Raw genomic sequence first — 21,632 nt, 5'->3', positions numbered from 1 at the left:
AGATGATGTCGCTGAGGGATGGCATGTAGATGAGGAAGAGGAGGAGCCAAGGATAGATCATGGAGGATTTCAGGTGACGGTGTGGGGTTGGGAAGAGGTACAATTGCTGGAGACGCTATGACTTTTTAAAATTCGTTCATGGGATGTGGGCATCGCTGGCAAGGTCAGCATTTATTGCCCATCCCTAATTGCCCTTGAGAAGGTGGTGGTGAGCCGCCTTTTTGAACCGCTGCAGTCGGTGTGGTGAAGGTTCTCCCACAGTGCTGTTAGGAAGGGAGTTCCAGGATTTTGACCCAGCGACGATGAAGGAACGGTGATATATTTGCAAGTCGGGATGGTGTGTTCCCATGTGCCTACTGTCCTTGTCCTTTTAGGTGGTAGAGGTCATGGGTTTGGGAGCTGCTGTTGAAGAAGCCTTGGTGAGTTGCTGCAGTGCATCCTGTGGATGGTACTGCAGCCACAGTACGCCGGTGGTGAAGGGAGTGAATGTTTAGGGTGGTGGATGGGGTGCCAATCAAGCGGGCTGCTTTGTCCTGGATGGTGTCGAGCTTCTTGAGTGTTGTTGGAGCTGCACTCCTCCAGGCAAGTGGAGAGTATTCCATCACACTCCTGACTTGTGCCTTGTAGATGGTGGAAAGGCTTTGGGGACTCGGGAGGTGAATCACTCGCTGCAGAATACCCAGCCTCTGACCTGCTCTTGTAGCCACAGTATTTATGTGGTTGGTCCAGTTAAGTTTCTGTTCAATGGTGACCCCTGGGATGTTGATGGTGGGGGATTTGGCGATGGTAATGCCGTTGAATGTCATGGGGAGGTGGTTAGACTCTCTCTTGGAGATGGTCCTTGTCTGGCACGAATGCTACTTGCTACTTATCAGCCCAAGTCTGGATGTCGTCCAGGTCTTGCTGCATGCGGGCATGGACTGCTTCATTATCTGAGGGGTTGCAAATGGAACTGAACACTGTGCAATCATCAGCGAACATCCACATTTCTGACCTTATGATGGAGGGAAGATCATTAATGAAGCAGCTGAAGACGGTTGGGCCTAGGACACTGCCCTGAGCAACTCCTGCAGCAATGTCCTGGGGCTGAGATGATTGGCCTCCAACAACCACTACCATCTTCCTTTGTGCTAGGTATGACTCCAGCCACTGGAGGGTTTCCCCCCTGATTCCCATTGACTTCAATTTTACTAGGGCTCCTTGGTGCCACACTCGGTCAAATGCTGCCTTGATGTCAAGGGCAGTCACTCTTGCCTCACCTCTGGAATTCAGCTCTTTTGTCCACGTTTGGAGCAAGGCTGTAATGACGTCTGGAGCTAAGTGGTCCTGGCGGAACCCAAACTGAGCATCGGTGAGCAGGTTATTGGTGAGTAAGTGCCGCTTGATAGCACTGTCAACGACTCCTTCCATCACATTGCTGATGATTGAGAGTAGGCTGATGGGGCGGTAATTGGCCGGATTGGATTTATCCTGCTTTTTGTGGACTGGACTAAGATTGATTACGAGGGTAGTCCCACTCAGCTGGACAATGGTGGAGAGGCGTTTGAAGAAAAAGGTTTGCTCAACTGTGCTAAAGACCGTGGAGAATTCAGGAATGTTAAGGAGGTATAGTGCACCACGGTCATGGAAAATGTTCCCATTTTCTGGTATTTCTGTGATCATAAACTACTCATGGATGATTATTGGTGGTGTGTACTGTAGAAAGATTTACATCCTCAGAACTCATCTGAGAACAATGGATTAGTTTTAAGGTTCATTTAAACTATAACTAGCATTGGTATGAAGCAGTTTTATATCACTCTAACACAAAAGTTTTGAAGTGTAAATCCATTGTTAGGGCCTGATTTGACTCCAAGCCGAAGCAGAATGAGACTCCCTCCTCTACCGATATTGTAGTTAAATGCATCCTTTATGATTGGTCTGATGTACACTGTTTCCTGAGATTTGAATTAATATGCCAATGTTTTATTATCTTAAAGGAGGATTTGGAATGTTCTGCTTAACTTAATGGTGATAATCATATAGGTGCCACTAAAGGTCCCTGCAGCGCTCAACTTCTGCAACTCCTGTGCTATCACCATTTTTCATACCTCTCTCTGAGGAACCATGGTATTGTCTAAGGTGATATGGAGCCGCTGTTTTACTACGGACACAATGGGCCAGAGATTGCTCATAAAATAACTGTGAGCGTAACAGCACTCACCATTATTAATGGGCAAATCGAAGAGCAAGTTCTAGCAACCGTACATGTGCAGTGAAATGCGGAAATCCGGATGATTCACCAGTGATCTGACAGCTTCGCGTTAAAGGGATCTCGCAGGCAGCAATCAATGGACCAGCGTGAAGTTGCTGCACTGCCCAGCTGGAAACCAACTTACCTTGCCAGAAAAAAGATAAATGTAAGGAGTCGCACGACACCAGGTTATAGTCCAACAGCTTTATTTGAAATCACAAGCTTTCGGAGCTTTGCTCCTTCGTCAGGTAAGTCTGACTTCACCTACTAAGGAGCAAAGCTCCGAAAGCTTGTGATTTCAAATAAAGCTGTTGGACTATAACCTGGTGTCGTGCGACTCTTTACATTTGTCCACCCCAGTCCATCACCGGCATCTCCACATCATGGAAAAAAAAGATACACTGAGTTATATCAGGTCTAAACTAACTTTTAACGGCGTGGTGAGTATCGATGACTGCCAAACAATCTTTCTGGCACTGAAATTTAAGTTTTAAAAATGTGGAGTCTCATTACTCCCAATAATATTTAAAATTTTTATTTTTTTACTTTCTTTTCTCTCTCTTATCTCAGTCTTTTAATCTCACTCTCCTTATTTCGCTTTCTCTATCCGATTTAATAGTATATTTTCTAATCTTATCTGCCACTTCCTGGTTCTTAGTTTGCTTGGTTTCTAAATGAGCTTCACTTCCTGGTTCTCACATCGTGGCTTGCTTCAAGCTGATTGATTGAGGAGAGAGACAGCTCAGAGAAGCCCGGGAAAGAACGCTGGTTTTGTTTAAGCTCACCATTGAAGGAAATTGCTGCAAAAAAGCCCACGGATACTTAGGGGGTGATTTTAAACAAGAAGAACGGGTGGGTTGGGGGCGGGTGGGAGTAGAAAATAGTTGTATTTTTGGGTCGCAACCGCAAAATGTTAGGACTTTGCATTCCCAATTGGTAGCCTGTACTTTTAAGTGCCGACATTAAAACCGGAAATAAAGCCGGGTTGCAGTCGCGACCCAAAAAACAACAATTTTCAGCTCCCACCCGCCCCCAACCCACCCGTTCTTGGGGTTTAAAATCACCCCCTTAGTGTGTGAGTTTAAATCTAATGAGCGGCGAGTACTGTCGGTTTGCCACCCAGAGCAATTTCCAGGCCAATATGTCAACTTCCAAACAAACTTACAGCAACAATGGAGAATCTTTGCCTTACATTTGTCCAACAATACCAAGATCTCCAGGCACGTACCTAAGGAGAGTGCACACGTTTACTGTACAGGAAAGGCTTTCATTAAAACCTCAGATACCGTACTAATCTAGTTTCCATTAATTAGAAGAATTACATGGACTGCTTATAAATCCAGTTCCAGTGTTCTGTGGGCTTAGGCTTATCAGACTGCCATGTGGTTGCTTATTAGTTACATTTTAGTCAGAACTTGAACTTTTAAATATTTACTGTCAGTTTAATGTATTTACTTAAAGATTCAGTTACAACTTTTAAATGGTTAGTTTAGCTTACTTAAATATTATTTTTTTATATGGAACAGTCACGGCTACTGTCTGTATTTATTGTGGCATGTGATTATTGGATTTTATTCATCTTTGTTGGCACAGATCAATCTGAAAAATACAGGAACCTTTGAATTCTACATTCATACAGACACAAAACCTTTTTTGTTATAAAAAAACAATGTTTTGTGTACAAATTCTTCCCAAATGTGCAAAATGGAATCCAGTTAAAACTATATATATTATGAGCCCTATAAAACTTGTTTCATAAAATAGCATTAACACAGTTTACAATTGTTTAACTCCGTTATGCAAGACATAATCATAACTGGAACATCGCTCACAAATGCTCTCACTGCTGTCAGCCTTGACTGAGTAGTAGCACTCTCATCTCTGAGCTTGAAGGTTATGGATTCAAACCCCACTCCAGACATGAGCACATAATCTAGGCTGACAGTTCAGCGTTGTGCTGTACTGATGGGGTGCTGCCTGTTGGATAAAAGGCAGGAGGTAGCTTGTGTGGACCATAAACACCGGCATAGACCTGTTCAGCCGACTGGCCTGTTTCTGTGCTGTAAATACTTTGTAAGATATTAAACTGAGGTCGTGTCTGCCCTCTCAGCTGTACGTAAAAGATCCATGACACTATTCGGTCGGTAGTTTTCCCGCTGTCTTGGCCAATGATGTATCCCTCAACCAACATCACTAAAAACAAGTTATTGGAACAGAAGTAGGACATTTAGCCCCTCGACCCTGTTCCGCCATCCAAGGAGACCATGGCTGATCTGTGACCCAACTCCATATACCCGCCTTAGCCCCAGATCCCTTAATACCTTCTGGTTAACAAAAATCTATCAATCTCAAATTTAAAATTAACAATTCAGCTAGCATCAACTGCCATTGCAGAAGAGAATTCCAAACTTCTACCACCCTTTGCATGTAGAAGTATTTCCTAACATAGGTTTATTTTTTATTTTATTCGTTCATGGGATGTGGGCATCTCTGGCGAGGCGGCATTTATTGCCCATCCCTAATTGCCCTTGAGAAGGTGGTGGTGAACCGCTGTAGTCCGTGTGGTGACGGTTCTCCTACAGTGCTGTTAGGTAGGGAGTTCCAGGATTTTGACCCAGCGACGATGAAGGAACAGCGATATATTTCCAAGTCGGGATGGTGTGTAACTTGGAGGGGAATGTGCAGGTGGTGTTGTTCCCATGTGCCTGCTGCTCTTGTCCTTCTAGGTGGTAGAGGTTGTGGGTTTGGGAGGTGCTATCGAAGAAGCCTTGGCGAGTTGCTGCAGTGCATCCTGTGGATGGTACACACTGCAGCCGGTGGTGAAGGGAGTGAATGTTTAGGGTGGTGGATGGAGTGCCAATCAAGCAGGCTGCTTTATCTTGGATGGTGTCGAGCTTCTTGAGTGTTGTTGGAGCTGCACTCATCCAAGCAAGTGGAGAGTATTCCATCACACTCCTGACTTGTGCCTTGTAAATGGTGGAAAGGCTTTGGGGAGTCAGGAGGTGAGTCACTCGCTGCAGAATACCCAGCCTCTGACCTGCTCTCGTAGCCACAGTATTTATATGGCTGGTCCAGTTAAGTTTCTGGTCAATGGTGACCCCCAGGATGTTGATGGTGGGGGATTCAGCGATGGTAATGCCGTTGAATGTCAAGGGGAGGTGGTTAGACTCTCTCTTGTTGGAGATGGTCATTGCCTGGCACTTATCTGGTGCGAATGTTACTTGCCACTTAAGAGCCCAAGCCTGGATGTTGTCCAGGTCTTGCTGCATGCGGGCTCGGACTGCTTCATTATTTGAGGGGTTGCGAATGGAACTGAACACTGTGCAATCATCAACGAACATCCCCATTTCTGACCTTATGATGGAGGGAAGGTCATTGATGAAGCAGCTGAAGATGGTTGGGCCTAGGACACTGCCCTGAGGAACTCCTGCAGCAATGTCTTGGGGCTGAGATGATTGGCCTCCAACAACCACTACCATCTTCCTTTGTGCTAGGTATGACTCCAGCCGCTGGAGAGTTTTCCCCCTGATTCCCATTGACTTCAATTTTACTAGGGTTCCTTGGTGCCACACTCAGTCAAATACTACCTTGATGTCAAGGGCAGTCACTCTCACCTCACCTCTGGAATTCAGCTCTTTTGTCCATGTTTGGACTTAGGCTGTAATGAGGTCTGGAGCCGAGTAGTCCTGGCGGAACCCAAACCGAGCATCGGTGAGTAAGTGCCGCTTGATAGCACTGTCGACGACACCTTCCATCACTTTGCTGATGATTGAGACTGGACTGATGGGGTGGTAATTGGCCGGATTGGACTTGTCGTGCTTTTTGTGGACAGGACATACCTGGGCAATTTTCCACATTGTCGGGTAGATGCCAGCGTTGTAGCTGTACTGGAACAGCTTGGCTAGAGGCGCAGCTAGTTCTGGAGCACAAGTCTTCAGCACTACAGCTGGGATGTTGTCGGGGCCCATAGCCTTTGCTGTATCCTGTGCACTCAGCCGTTTCTTGATATCACGTGGAGTGAATCGAATTGGCTGAAGACTGGCTTCTGTGATGGTGGGGATATCGGGAGGAGGCCGAGATGGATCATCCACACGGCATTTCTGGCTGAAGATGGTTGCAAATGCTTCAGACTTGTCTTTTGCACTCACGTGCTGGACTCCGCCATCATTGAGGGTGGGGATGTTTGCAGAGCCTCCTCCTACCATTAGTTGTTTGATTGTCCACCACCATTCACGATTGGATGTGGCAGGACTGCAGAGCTTTGAACTGATCTGTTAGTTGTGGAATGGCTTAGCTCTGTCTATAGCATGTTGCTTCCGCTGTTTAGCATGTATGTAGTCCTGAGTTGTAGCTTCACCAGGTTGGCACCTCATTTTTAGGTACGCCTAGGTGCTGCTCCTAGCATGCTCTTCTACACTCCTCATATGAACCAGGGTTGATTCCCTGGCTTGTTGGTAATGGTAGAGTGAGGAATATGCCGGGCCATGAGGTTACAGATTGTGCTGGAATACAATTCTGCTGCTGCTGATGGCCCACAGTGCCTCATGGATGCCCAGTTTTGAGCTGCTAGCTTTGTTCTGGATCTATCCCATTTAGCACGGTGGTGGTGCCACACAACACGTTGGATGGTGGTCACTCCTACCAATACTGTCATGGACAGATGCATTTGCGACATGTAGATTGGTGAGGACAAGGTCAAGTAAGTTTTTCCCTCGTGTTGGTTCGTTCACCACCTGCCGCAGGCCCAGTCTGGCAGCTATGTCCTTCAGGACTCGGCCAGCTCGGTCAGTAGTGGTGCTACCGAGCCACTCTCGGTGATGGACATTGAAGTCCCCCCCCCCCCCCAGTGTACATTCTGTGCTCTTGCTACCCTCAGTGCTTCCTCCATGTGGTGCTCAACGTGGAGGACTGATTCATCAGCTGAGGGAGGGCGTTAGGTGGTAATCAGCAGGAGGTTTCCTTGCCCATGTTTGACCTGATGCCAAGAGATTTCATGGGGTCCAGAGTCAATGTTGAGGACTCCCAGGGCCACTCCCTCCTGACTGTATATCACTGTACCGCCACCTCTGGTCGGTCTGTCCTGCCGGTGGGACATGTCATACCCAGGGATGGTGATGAAAGAGTCTGGGACATTGGTTGAAAGGTATCATTCTGTGAGTATGGCTATGTCAGGCTGTTGCTTGACTAGTCTGTGGGACAGCTCTCCCAATTTCGGCACAAGTCCCCAGATGTTAGTGAGGAGGACCTTGCAGGGTCGACTGGGCTTGGTTTGCCGTGTTCGGTGCCTAGTGGTCCGTCCGGTTTTATTCTTATTATGACTTTTCGTAGCGAGATTTTACAACTGAGTGGCTTGCTAGGCCATTTTAGAGGGCAATTAAGAATCAACCACATTGCTGTGGGTTTGGAGTCACATTTAGGCCAGACCGGGTAAGGACGGCAGGTTTCCTTCCCTAAAGGGTATTAGTGAACCAGAAGGGTTTTTACGACAATCCGGTAGTTTTATGGCCACCATTACTGATACTAGGATTTTAATTCCAGATTTTTTTATTTAATTAATTGAATTTAAATTCGCCAGCTGCCGTGGCAGGATTTGAACTCGTGACGCCAGATTTTTAGTCCAGGCCTCTGGATTACTAGTCCAGTAACATAAACACTATGCTACCGTACCCTGGCCATTTATTTCATTGCTGTTTGTAGCACCTTGATGTGAGCATATTAGCTGCCACATTTCCCTATGTTACAACAGTGGTTACAATTCAAAATGTATTCATTGGCTGTGAAGTGCTTTGGGGTGTCCAGAGATTGTGAAAGGTGCTGTATAAATGCAAGTTCTTTCTTCGATGCCTTAGGGTCCAAACTCTAAGATGCATTCATGGCTGAATCATAAGACCATAGAAGGTCACTCATCTCATCATGTCTATACTGGCTTTTTGCGAGGATAATCCAGAACTAATCCCAGTGGCCTGGGCTTTCCCTATATCCCTTTATTTTCCAAATATATCTACTTTTCCCTTTTAAAAAATGCAATCCTCTGTGCCTCAACTAGCTTTTGCTTGTTTGGAGAACAATTACAAGTAACTACAACAGAGAGACTCTGAGACTTTATAGAGTCCTATGCTCAGATAGATCAATGTAAAGAATCTTACAACACCAGGTTATAGTCCAACAGTTTTATTTTAAAATCACAAGCTTTCGCAGATCATCTCCTTCGTCAGGTGAGTGAGTGAAAGGTTTTCAAATCTCATATCTTATATTAGGCTGGGACACGATCACACCAATCAAAGGTGTCGTTGGTGTTCAGACAGGTTAGCCACGGAAAACAGTACATCCCACTATACTGAATACACAATGGGTCAGATTACAAAGCCAGAGAGAGAAAGAGACCCGAAAGGCAGAGAGAGAGAGAATGTCCAGTTGTATTAAAAACAGATAACTTTTTTTCCCTGCTGGTGGGGTTATGTGTAGCGTGGACATGAACCCAAGATCCCGGTTGAGGCCGTCCTCATGGGTGCGGAACTTGGCTATCAATTTCTGCTCGACTATTTTGCGTTGTCGTGTGTCTCGAAGGCCGCCCTGGAGCACGCTTACCCAAAGATCGGTGGCTGAATGTCCTTGACTGCTTAAAGTGTTCCCCGACTGGGAGGGAACCCTCCTGTCTGGCGATTGTTGCTCTCTCTCTCTGCCTTTCGGGTCTCTTTCTCTCTCTGGCTTTGTAATCTGACCCATTGTGTATTCAGTATAGTGGGATGTACTGTTTTCCGTGGCTAACCTGTCTGAACACCAACGACACCTTTGATTGGTGTGATTGTGTCCCAGCCTAATATAAGATATGCGATTTGAAAACCTTTCACTCACCTGACGAAGGAGATGATCTCCGAAAGCTTGCGATTTTAAAATAAAACTGTTTGACTATAACCTGGTGTTGTAAGATTCCTTACATTTGTCCACCCCAGTCCATCACCGGCATCTCCACATCTCAGATAGATCAAGACCTCTGAGGAGATGCCATCCAGCAATGGCATGCATGTTGTATCACAAGAACAGCTAGTTGAGATTCATATCAGCAGCAGTTCTGTGCCATCACACAGCTCTCCACAAGTTACAGCAGCTGTCACATCTGGAAGCAATGATGTACATCAGCTGGCACTAGTGTAGGTGCAAAGGTTTAGTCACTGATACAGGTAACAAGACTTGTATGTCCCCTGCAGCTAGCAATACTCCTTCAACTGGAGAATATTTACTAATATGGTACCTGTACAGAGAAGTTCACAACACACAAGGCAAAAGCACAAGGCAAACAAATCAAATATATGCATACTGCCATTGCATAAGTGAGGTAAAATTAATTAACTTTTATTATATCTTGCAGTCTGTGAATCTTTCCCTGTGTAGAAAAGGCAAACAAAAGGATGGTCTCTTGAAATGTCCCCTATGGATACCTGGAAAGACCCTGTGACATTAAAATCAAGAACAGTGATGACCTTCCCTGCCACTGGTAGTGAATGGCAGATGGCTGATTATCTCCGCAAGTGTTCATGGAATAGGTCGTTAATTTCAGTCACAACCTGCCCGGTGAACCTCCTCACGTGCTGTTTTACCATGCCCTGGTAGCTGACTCTGTTGTAACAGATCTACTGCCTGTGTGTAGTAAACATTGGGAGTCCTGCATCCACTATGCAACCTTCAGTCTCAGACCGTTATCTGGCCCTGCTCCACTACAATAGATCCGCCAATGACTGCTACACCCATGCTGTCTGACAAAAATTTCTGTGTCTTATTCGTTTCTGTCACTGCTGTGGTGATACTTCAAAATGTTCTGCTTTGTTAAACTCGCTAACGCCAGCTCTGCCCTGGTATAAGATACTCAGTTTTCAAATTGACCCTGCCACTATGGAATACTGAATGGGTTTCTTATTAATGTCCTTAAAAAGCATAAAGCAATTCTTTTACTCATTATCACTAAGATTTGTTAAACCGTGATCAAGGAGTAAGAGTCCTCAGAACGGCATTAAAAACCGTTTTGTCTTCCCTCTTTCTACTGACATTACACCACTTTTTATTTGTGTAGACCTCATAATAAAATTAACAAAAAAAATAACTCTCGACGTCCTGAAAATAAGACAAATCTTTCTGCAGTACAAAGATTTTCCTTTAGAAGGTGCTAAAGCTATTACAAAGCCAGTAACAAAAATACGAAAGAGGAAACTGACAAGAACATTTTATAACAAAGGCCATGAAAATAAAGTGTGGGTTAAAAGTGATGTAATGTTTTGATTTTAATGATGTGTTTGTATACACAACATTACAATCAAAACATGATCAAATTACTTCAACAAAATGAACTGATCTAATGCATGATGATCCTATTTTTTTCCTTGTATTGCACCCTTATGTTAACATTAAAGTAATCACATTCCAAAAGACAAATATATGACTTGATGTGGACTCAATGGGTTTTTTATTTATGCAGCATTGCTGAAGTCTGAGTTAAGGAAAATGTATGTGACAGTGCAAAAAGTATATAATGCCCCCATTCTATTTTTGTTTCCTCTGTATAGTTCCTCCTAATCTGCCTATACTGTTGCTGAAATGACTATGAGCAGGTATGCAGAATGAACTGGGTTGACCCGCTCCCTCGCCCGATTTCTGCTTCCCACGAGAAGAATCTACACATCGTTCAGCAGCTTTTCCAGATAAGTGAGACTCCACATCTTACCACTCTGGCATAATGGGTTTATGATGTTGGTTTATGACACATGGTGCACAACCATGCCATTCTGACATACTAAATTTAAAACATGACAGCAGTCTTCTGTGACTAATACTTTACTTCTATGACTTTGACTCCCTTCTGCAAGAGTCTTGCATTTTTTAAAAAATATGCTTACATCAAGTCCAACAAAAGATACTCCTGAGTGTAGAACAAAGGATTATGCTGAAGAAGTGGGATGATCAACAGCACAAGAGAACCAATGTAATTGTGTATTTAGCAGGGGAGTAATCATTAAATTATGTGGTTGCATTTCTAGTTCAGAGTAGCTCAAAGTGTAGACTAAGCTGGTCTGCATTTGAAATGCTGGTGTTGCTAGATCCCAACAGTACCTTTAAATTGTATGAATTTTAATAAGCTATTATTGTCAGCAGGAAGAGCGGGCAGGAGACATGACAAAACAGTCAGAAGGCATATTTTGTAACCAGTGGCATATCTGCAGCACAGTAGCTACAACAACTATGCTTTCCCTTAAAATAAGTTTTCTATAAACATGTCTACTGTACACTTTTTATTTTAATACTGCAAAATGTTACTAATAGGATTAAAAGGGCAGAATTTCTATAAGCATCTCATTGAAACAGAAAACAGTACTTGGCTATGCCTGTGTCTTGGGTACTATATATAGATAGAGTACTATATATAAAGTGCACATGAGTGTCTTTCGAGCATAAACCACATCCTCAGCAGGCAAAGAATTCGTACAAGCCCATCGGAGAGACAAGTAGTAAGGTTAAAGAATTAGGATATAGCCCAATTTTTTTTATGATCCTAATTGCTCTATCATCACAAACTTTAAAAATTGTAACTTTATTATCTCTTAAACAGGTATAGAAGTAAGTCTGCAGACACTGTCAGGTTTACACTGCATCTTTTAAAGAGCCTGCTGTGTTTCTAAAGTTTACAAGGCCCATATTGACATCACTATCTTCATTGATGTAATGCATGTTTGCAGCTGCTTACACCTTGTGACTATAAGTCGTGTTTGATCTCTTATAATTTAATTTCCATCTAATAATACTGCACTTATTTTGCGCTTGATAAATTTGCACTTAAGAAACATTGAGCTGCATTCTATTGCCCTACAGTTCTGCGTAACTGTGTTTTTACCACGTTTGTAGTACAAGTACAAATCTGTGGTATGCAAACAATTTGTCATATTCTGCCCCCGCCCAGCAATGAAACAAGGTAATATAACACTGCCATTAAGCACAAAAAAATTGTAAGCTGAAAAACAGAGCATTCACAAACTTAAGGGTGCACAATAATCTTTATAAATTTCTGCAAAACTTACTTTGTAGCCAATCCCTGACCATGAATAAATTATCTCTTTCACTCTTTAGTGAAATGACAAATTCATCTGGGCACCTGGATATAACTGTCACATACCAATGGAAAATGTAAGACACATTTAAACATATTTATGGGAATGAAATAACATTTTTTGCCAGAAAATAAATTGCAGTTTCCTGAGCGTGATCTCAGAAGGTGTACAAGAACAATGCCCACCAACAGTACAAGTAAGTTTGAAGCCAGTAGCAGCACCAAGATTGGCAAGGGGACTAAACAAAGGTATGTTTCACAGGAGTTATCATAGGAACAGGAGTAGGCCTTACAGCCCCTCGAGCCTGCTCCACCATCCAATTAGATCATGGCTGATCTATACCTCAACTACATTTACCTGCGTTTTTTTTTATTCGTTCATGGGATGTGGGCGTCGCTGGCGAGACCGGCATTTATTGCCCATCCCTAATTGCCCTTGAGAAGGTGGTGGTGAGCTGCCTTCTTGAACCGCTGCAGTCCGTGTGGTGACTTCTCCCACAGTGCTGTTAGGAAGGGAGTTCCAGGATTTTGACCCAGCGACGATGAAGAAACGGCGATATATTTCCAAGTCGGGATGGTGTGTGACCTGGAGGGGAATGTGCAGGTGGTGTTGTTCCCATGTACCTGCTGCTCTTGTCCTTCTAGGTGGTAGAGGTCGCGGGTTTGGGAGGTGCTGTCGAAGAAGCCTTGGCGAGTTGCTGCAGTGCATCCTGTGGATGGTACACACTGCAGCCACTGTGCGCCAGTGGTAAAGGGAGTGAATGTTTAGGGTGGTGGATGGGGTGCCAATCAAGCGGGCTGCTTTGTCCTGGATGGTGTCAAGCTTCTTGAGTGTTGTTGGAGCTGCACTCATCCAGGCAAGTGGAGAGTATTCCATCACACTCCTGACTTGCGCCATGTAGATGGAGGAAAGGCTTTTTGGAGTCAGGAGGTGAGTCACTCGCCGCAGAATACCCAGCCTCTGACCTGCTCTTGTAGCCACAGTATTTATATGGCTGGTCCAGTTAGGTTTCTGGTCAATGGTGACCCCCAGGATGTTGATGGTGGGGGATTCGGCGATGGTAATGCCGTTGAATGTCAAGGGGAGGTGGTAAGACTCTCTCCCTTTGGAGATGGTCATTGCCTGGCACTTGTCTGGCGCAAATGTTACTTGCCATTTATGAGCCCAAGCCTGGATGTTGTCCAGGTCTTGCTGCATGCGGGCTCGACTGCTTCATTATTTGAGGGGTTGCGAATGGAACTGAACACTGCAATCGTCAGCGAACATCCCCATTTCGACCTTATGATGGAGGGAAGGTCATTGATGAAGCAGCTGAAGATGGTTGGGCCTAGGACACTGCCCTGAGGAATTCCTGCAGCAGTGCCCTGGGGCTGAGATGATTGGCCTCCAACAGCCACCACCACCTTCCTTTGTGCTAGGTATGACTCCAGCCACTGGAGAGTTTTCCCCCTGATTCCCATTGACTTCAATTTTACTAGGGCTCCTTGGTGCCACAATCGGTCAAATGCTGCCTTGATGTCAAGGGCAGTCACTCTCACCTCACCTCTGGAATTCAGCTTTTTTGTCCATGTTTGGACCAAGGCTATAATGAGGTCTGGAGCCGAGTGGTCCTGGCGGAACCCGAACTGAGCATCGGTGAGCAGGTTATTGGTGAGTAAGTGCCACTTGATAGCACTGTCGACGACACCTTCCATCACTTTGCTGATGATTGAGAGTAGACTGATGGGGCGGTAATTGGCCGGATTGGATTTGTCCTGCTTTTTTGTGGACAGGACTTACCTGGGCAATTGTCCATATTGCCGGGCAGATGCCAGTGTTGTAGCTGTACTGGAACAGCTTGGCTAGAGGCACAACTAGTTCTGGAGCACAAGACTTCAGCACTACAGCTGGGATGTTTTCGGGGCCCATAGCCTTTGCTGTATCCAGTGCACTCAGCCATTTCTTGATATCACGTGGAGTGAATCGAATTGGCTGACGACTGGCTTCTGTGATGGTGGGGATATCGGGAGGAGGCCGAGATGGATCATCCACTTGACACTTCTGGCTGAAGATGGTTGCAAACGCTTCAGCCTTGTCTTTTGTACTCACGTGATGGACTCCGCCATCATTGAGGATGGGGATATTTGCAGATCCTCCTCCTACTGTTAGTTGTTTAATTGTTCACCACCATTCACGACTGGATGTGGCAGGACTGCATAGCTTTGATCTGATCTGTTGGTTGTGGAATTGCTTATCTCTGTCTATACAATGTTGCTTCTGCTGTTTAGCATGCATCTAGTCCTGAGTTGTAGCTTCACCAGGCTGGCACCTCATTTTTTGGTACACCTGGTGCTGCTCCTGGCATGCTTTTCTACACTCCTCATTGAACCAGGGTTGATCCCCTGGCTTATTGGTAATGTTAGAGTGAGGAATGTGCCAGGCCATAAGGTTACAGATTGTGCTGGAATACAATTCTGCTGCTGCTGATGGCCCACAGCGCCTCATGGATGCCCAGTTTTGAGCTGCTGGATCTGCTCTGAATCCATCCCATTTAGCATGGTGGTAATGCCACACAACACGTTGGATGGTGTCCTCAGTGCGAAGATGGGACTTCGTCTCCACGAGGACTGCGGTGGTCACTCCTACCAATACTGTCAAGGACAGATGCATTTGCGACATGTAGATTGGTGAGGACAAGGTCAAGTAAGTTTTTCCCTTGTGCTGGTTCGCTCACCACCTGCCGCAGGCCCAGTCTGGCAGCTATGTCCTTCAGGACTCAGCCAGCTCGGTCAGTAGTGGTGCTACCGAGCCACTCTTGGTGATGGACGTTGAAGTCCCCCACCCAGATAAATTCTGTGCCCTTGCTACCCTCAGTGCTTCCTCCAAGTGGTGTTCAACATGAAGGAGTACTGATTCATCAGCTGAGGGAGAGCGGTAGGTGGTAATCAGCAGGAGGTTTCCTTGCCCATGTTTGACCTGCTGTCATGAGATTTCATGGGGTCCAGAGTTCCATACCCCTTGATACCATTACCCAACAAAAATCTATCGATCTCAATCTTGCAAATTTCAATTGACCGAGCCTTTTGAGGAGTGAGTTCCAGATTTCCAATACCCTAGGTTTGAATGCTTCCTGATTTCACTCCTAAATGGCCTAGCTCTAATTTTAAGATTATGCCCTCTTGTTGTGGAATTCCCCTACTAGAGGAAATAGTTTTGCTGTATCTACCGTATCATTTTAAACAGCCCAATTAGATTACCTGGTAAACTCAAGGAAATACAAGCCAAGTTTATGCAACCTGTCCTTATAATTTAACCCTTTAAGCCGATCATTCTGGTGAATCTGCAATGTACCCCTTCCAAGGCCAATATATCTTTCCTGAGGTCCGGTACCCAAAACTGAACGCAGTACTCCAAATGGTGTCTAACCAAAGCTCCGTACAACTCGAGCATTACTTCCTCACTTTTGAATTCCAACACTCTTGATGTAAAGCACAATATTCCAATATTACTTTTTGTACCTGTGCACTCTGAAATTCAACTTCATGGCTGCAGCCCTTAGGGTGTCTTAGATGATTTCTTATAAATAAATTGAGGAGTTTGCAACACTTCATTATTTTAAATGAATGGACCTGGCCCACCACAGCAGCTGAGTAACCTCAGAGTTACAGCAAAAACAAAATAAAAATATCAATCTTTTATATAACAGTGCTAAAAATAATTACACCATAATGATTAGTGATAATTTTGTGCCATTGCAGATGAAATACAATCTTTCTATATGTGCCAGTCCTAGGCTGATGACAGAATTGGTTCTGAATGATCCTCATCCTTCTCCACGGACAGATGCAAGACAGATCTGATTTTCAATTACTAAAGGACTTTCTCCTGAGTTGAAATTTGTGTGCCACTACATAGAATTGAACCTCTCAGATCTTTATTAGTTTAATAAGAAATCTATCATTGCATCATTTCTTGTAGTGCATGTTGTAACTACTTCCTTATTCCTGTTTTTTTAGGAGATGTGTCACTTCGGGTAAGGTGAATGTCACCTGCCTAGATTAATGAGCTACGGCACTTACACTATTACCCAAACTGACATTGCAACAGATCCACCTGGAAAGCATTTTTACTTTCAGGAAGTTCCTTTATAGGAAAAAGGAAACTTGTGACTATCCTATGATGCAATGAAGCAGACACCATTCTTCTCACGCACCTCAAGCAGTTTCAGTGGAGTATTTGAATAACCCAGAATCGTACTTCCTCATGTTACTCATGGAGTGGCTTATTGGCATAAAGTAGTTCTTGAATCTTGTATTCATATGATCATCAGCTTCTTGCAGATCACGGCAGCATTTCTTTAAGGGATACAGTGATCAATCGTACAGCACAGAAGGAGCCCATTCGGCCCATCGTGCCTGTGCCGGCTCTCTGAAAGAACTATCAATTAATCCCACTCCCCTGATCAACTAATCATGATAACAGGGACTGTTGCAAAAGAGGCTTTTAGGTCAATAATTTTTGCTCCATTAAAACATTCTGATTCTATGGACAGATAAGCAAATGAGTACAGTCTAATGCAGGCACTTAGGACTACTGTCTTAGCTCTGCCACATCTGATTTCACAGATGGGCCAGTTGCAATATGTATCATTTCTGTCCCAACAACAAGCTAGCTGAACTGTTGAATGAAAGCTTTTAACACCTTAAGGGGAGGTCACGAGAGTGGTGACTCCTTCCCTCAAATTGGTTAGATGCCAAGGTGCTCCCTTGTTTCTTAAAGAATCCCAATCAATCTGCTGCTTCTGCTGCTCCTCTTGTGTCTAGTACTTATTTCTTCAATAACAATCATGCTTCTCGGCTCTCCTGTTCCAGCCTCTTTTGAAGCAGCAACTTCAGGGAATAGTGCAACTCCCTTGCCATTCGATTATGGATTCAAGTCGAACATTTTTGTATATTGCCCCACATTACTTGAGCTCAGTGCAGTTGTTGGTTGGGGATATAACTAAAGTCTTTTTAAAATGCTCTCTCGTCCCTCCTCATTCCCAGATCGCAGCTATCTCTGTAACAAATAGAGCTCTACTGTTATTTTCGGATTCATAGAAAGTCTGGTTATCATGGTAGCACATCCAGTGATTTTCTGATCAGGCAGCTTTCAATCTTCATGCGGAACATTTGTCCTATTTCCCAACAGAAAAACTGGAAAAAATAAAGTAAATCAGAGAAACAAGATTGATACTATCTCACAACTAAGAGGTTATGAGTACAACTCTTCGGCAAATGAATACCGCCCAATACATAAAATGAACGTGGGCAGCTAGAGATACAAAGCTATGGGAAACTGCATCAAGTCTGAGGCATCGTGATTTCAGTATGATCTCTGTTTTCTAGCAAAATTGAGGCTTTTATAACCATAATCAAGATAAGTACAATAAGAACAACTGATTGTGATGTTTTTTAAAAAAAATAATCAGACCTTATGCTGCTGTACAACAAAACTACTTCAAAGTATTAGAAATGTCACTGCTTTATGGCTCTTATCAGTCGCAGTACACACCACAAAAGCACTAACTAGGATCATTTCATTTGAACTTCATTGTCAGGTTGTGGTGTAAAAGTGGCGGAGCTGAGCTTGTACTGCACAGGTGGGGAAAAAATTGCTATGGTGCAAGGTCCTTCAGGAGAGTGATTCTCTAACACTGTCTTGGATGGGAGTCACTTCCAATACTTAGAAGTTGAAATATCTTAGAATCACAGAAAGGTTACAGCATGGAAGGAGGCCATATGGCCCATCGAGTCCGTGCCAACTCTATGCAAGAGCAATCCAGCTAGTCCCACACCCCTGCCCTATCCCCGTAGCCCTGCAATTTTTTTCCTTTCGAGTACTTATCCAGTTCCCTTTTGAAGGCCATGATTGAATCTGCCTCCACCACCCCCTCTGGCAGTGCATTCCAGATCCTAATCACTAGCTGCGTTAAAAAAAAAAGGTTTTCCTCATGTCACCCATGGTTCTTTTGCCAACCACCTTAAATCTATGACCTCTGGTTCTTGACCCTTCCGCCAATGCAAACAGTTTCTCTCTATCTAATCTGTTTAGACCCTTCATGATTTTGGATATCTCTATCAAATCTTCTCTCAACCTTCTCTGTTTCAAGGAGAACAACCCAGCTTCTCCAGTCTATCCATGTAACTAAAATCCCTCATCCCTGAAATCATTCTGGTAAATCTCATCTGCACCCTCTAAGGCCGTCACATCTTTCCTAAAGTGCGATGCCCAGAACTGGACACAATACTCCAGTTGTGGCCGAACCAGTGTTTTATAAAGGTTCATCATGACTTCCTTGCTTTTGTATTCTCTGCCTCTATTTATAAAGCCCAGGATCCCGTATGCTTTTTTAAATGCTTTCTCAACCTGCCCTGCTACCTTCAATGATTTGTGTACATATACCCCCAGATCTCTGTTCCTGTTCCCCTTTTAGAATTTTGCCCTTTAGTTTACATTGCCTCTCCTCATTCTTCCTACTGAAATATATCACCTCACATTTTTCTGTGTTAAATTTCATCTGCCACCTGTCCACCCATGCCACCAGCCTGTCTATATCCTCTTGAAGTTTATCACTATCCTCCTCACTGTTCACTACCCTTCCAAGTTTTGTGTCATCTGCAAATTTGGAAATTGTGCCCTGTACACCCAAGTCCAAGTCGTTAATATATATCAAGAAAAGCAGTGGTCCTAGTAGCGACCCCTGGGGAATACCACTGTACACCTTCCAGTCTGAAAAACAACTGTTCCCCACTACTCTCTGTTTCCTGTCATTTAGCCAATTCTGTATCCACGTTGCTACTGCCCCCTTTATGCCATGGGCTTCAATCTTGATGACAAGCCTATTATGATGCACTTTATCAAACACCTTTGAAAGTCCATATACACCACATCAACTGCATTGCCCTCATCTACCTTCTCTGTTACCTCATCAAAAAACTCTATCAAGTTGGTTAAACACAATTTGCCTTTAACAAATCCGAGCTGGCTTTCCCTAATCAATCCACACTTGTCCAAGTGACTGCTAATTCTGTCCTGGATTATCTTTTCTAAAACTTTCCCTACCACCGAGGTTAAATTGACTGGCCTATAGTTGCTGGGTTTATCCTTACACCCTTTTTTGAACAAGGATGTAACATTTGCAGTTCTCCAGTCCTCTGGCACCACCCCCGTATCTAAGGATGTTTGGAAGATTATGATCAGTACCTCTGCAATTTCCACCCTTACTTCCCTCAGCAACTTAGGATGCATCCCATCCGGACCGGGTGACTTATCTACTTTAAGTACAGCCAGCCTTTCTAGTACCTCCTTTCTCAATTTTTAGCCCATCCAGTATCTCAACTACATTTTCCTTTACTGAGACTCTGGCAGCATCTTCTTCCTTGGTAAAGACAGATGCAAAGTACTCATTTAGTACCTTGGTCATGCCCTCTGCCTTCATGAGTAGATCTCCTTTTTGGTCCTAAGCATTTAAAGGTATTTTGTGAAACTTCCAGAGAATTTGAGGGGACCTCTGCAGAGTGAAATGATGGATTTCCTACTGGGGATTCTATTGTTCCTGTGCTTTTGAGAAGGATGATGAGGACGTCCAGGAAGGAAGGATGGAAGCCAGGAAAGTGTGGTATTATGTATTCAGGCAACACTCGACCCACTGGTATCGATGCTATAGAGTCTACAGACCACAAGTCCTATCTGGATTTTTGTCAACATGGAATGTGTGACAAGGCTGTACTTTTCCCATGATACTCTGACAGAAATATGCTAGCTGTTGGAAACTGACTTGCAGCCTCTATCCACCAGGGCACTACTTTGTCTGTGGCTTTGAGGTGACAACAGCATTTAATTTTTATGCATCTGTATGCTTCCAGTTTGCCTCTGGTGACATTAGTCAGCCAGCCATGCATCACTGCATTCGACAGGTAACAGATGCCTTGTTCAGGCACACCTCTGAGTTCATTCAGTTCCACGTGGACCCTGTAAAGTAGAGAGAGAGAGCTATCAACTTCTGAGTGATTCGATTGCCACAAATACAGGGTTTCACTGATGCAATGCAAGTGGATATCAAGACCCCATCTGAAAGCCCTATCAACCTCATCAACAGGAAGAGATTTCATTCCTGAATATCCAGATAGTGAATGATGGTATCACCTTATTATGACTGTCAATGCATGTTATCCATGGAATAGCCATGATTTGTTAATTCTTAGGCAATCGAGGATACATGCACTGCTCAGCCTCAGTAATGTGACAGGGTGCCTCTTAGGAGTCCAGATAGTGTTTTTATCTCGCATTACCTCAGTCTCTTTCTTTTCCTTTTTCCTCTGATGTTCTCAGTATTTATTTCAGTCTTCTGCTTTTATTACAATAGCTTTATTAATCCCGCTCGAACTCTTTAGTCCCACCATCCTGCCATATTAGTTTAGATCCTCCCCGGCTGCTCTATTTACCCTGTCCACAAGGATACTGGTACCGTTTCGGTTCAGGCGATGGCAGTCCTTTTGGTATAGCCTTCCCTTGTTGTAGAACTCGCTCCAATGCCCCAAGGATGTGAACCCTTCCCTGCTGCACCAGCGCTGCAGCCACACATTGCCCATCTTAATCTTCCTCTTCTTAACCTGTTCAGTATGTGGCACAGGTAAAAATCATAGATTGCCACCATAGAGATCTTGTTTTTCAATCTATTGAACCCGAGCTCTTTCTCAATGGCCTAGTAATCAATATTAAGTATTACTATCAATCAGGTGGATTGAACATGAAAACAAATTCTCTAGTCAGTTGCTTATTATGTTTGGCATGCAACACTCATTTTGTGAAATGTTATGCATCAACAAGCCATTGCATGTCATCAAATCACAGAATTTCTGCGCCTTTAGCATGTAATGTATCACAACAGAACTGAATATTTGCTCTATCCACAGGCTGTCAAGGCAAAGGGACAAAGACAATCTTATCAGAAGCAGTAACCGTGGCTTCAGTTTTAAAAATCTAGCTTAGCTAAAATTCATCCGAAAATATATCACAGAAATATATTTTATATCATGATGCAGCCCATATGCTTCAAATTTAATTCTGGCCCAAGCTCCTCAATTCACTCAAGTTCAGGTAGTTTCAGACTTTGGACCTTGATAAAAATACAATCCTACTTTGCTGCTTTACTGGTTGTCTACATTACTTGCTATTTTTTAAATTTTCTGCTGTGAGTAAAAGTGAAAACAAAAACTTTGAATTATTTCTTGTGTTTGTCAGTAAATACAATCCAAAGTTCCAAAGATAACCAGACTCTTTTT

General features: G+C 43.9%; 1 long non-coding RNA gene across 1 annotated transcript in view; it reads left to right on the top strand.

Annotated features, from left to right (window-relative positions):
* Positions 1 to 21,632, top strand: part of LOC137332467 (uncharacterized) — a 47,096-nt gene that overhangs the window by 419 nt on the left and 25,045 nt on the right. The window contains exon 2 of the long non-coding RNA XR_010965671.1: positions 10,792 to 10,930. This is a non-coding gene — a long non-coding RNA (uncharacterized lncRNA). The remainder of the gene's footprint in view (positions 1 to 10,791; positions 10,931 to 21,632) is intronic.

Source organism: Heptranchias perlo, chromosome 14 (assembly GCF_035084215.1).
Source record: "Heptranchias perlo isolate sHepPer1 chromosome 14, sHepPer1.hap1, whole genome shotgun sequence".
Taxonomy (NCBI): domain Eukaryota; kingdom Metazoa; phylum Chordata; class Chondrichthyes; order Hexanchiformes; family Hexanchidae; genus Heptranchias; species Heptranchias perlo.
This window is presented reverse-complemented; position numbering and strand designations above follow the sequence as displayed.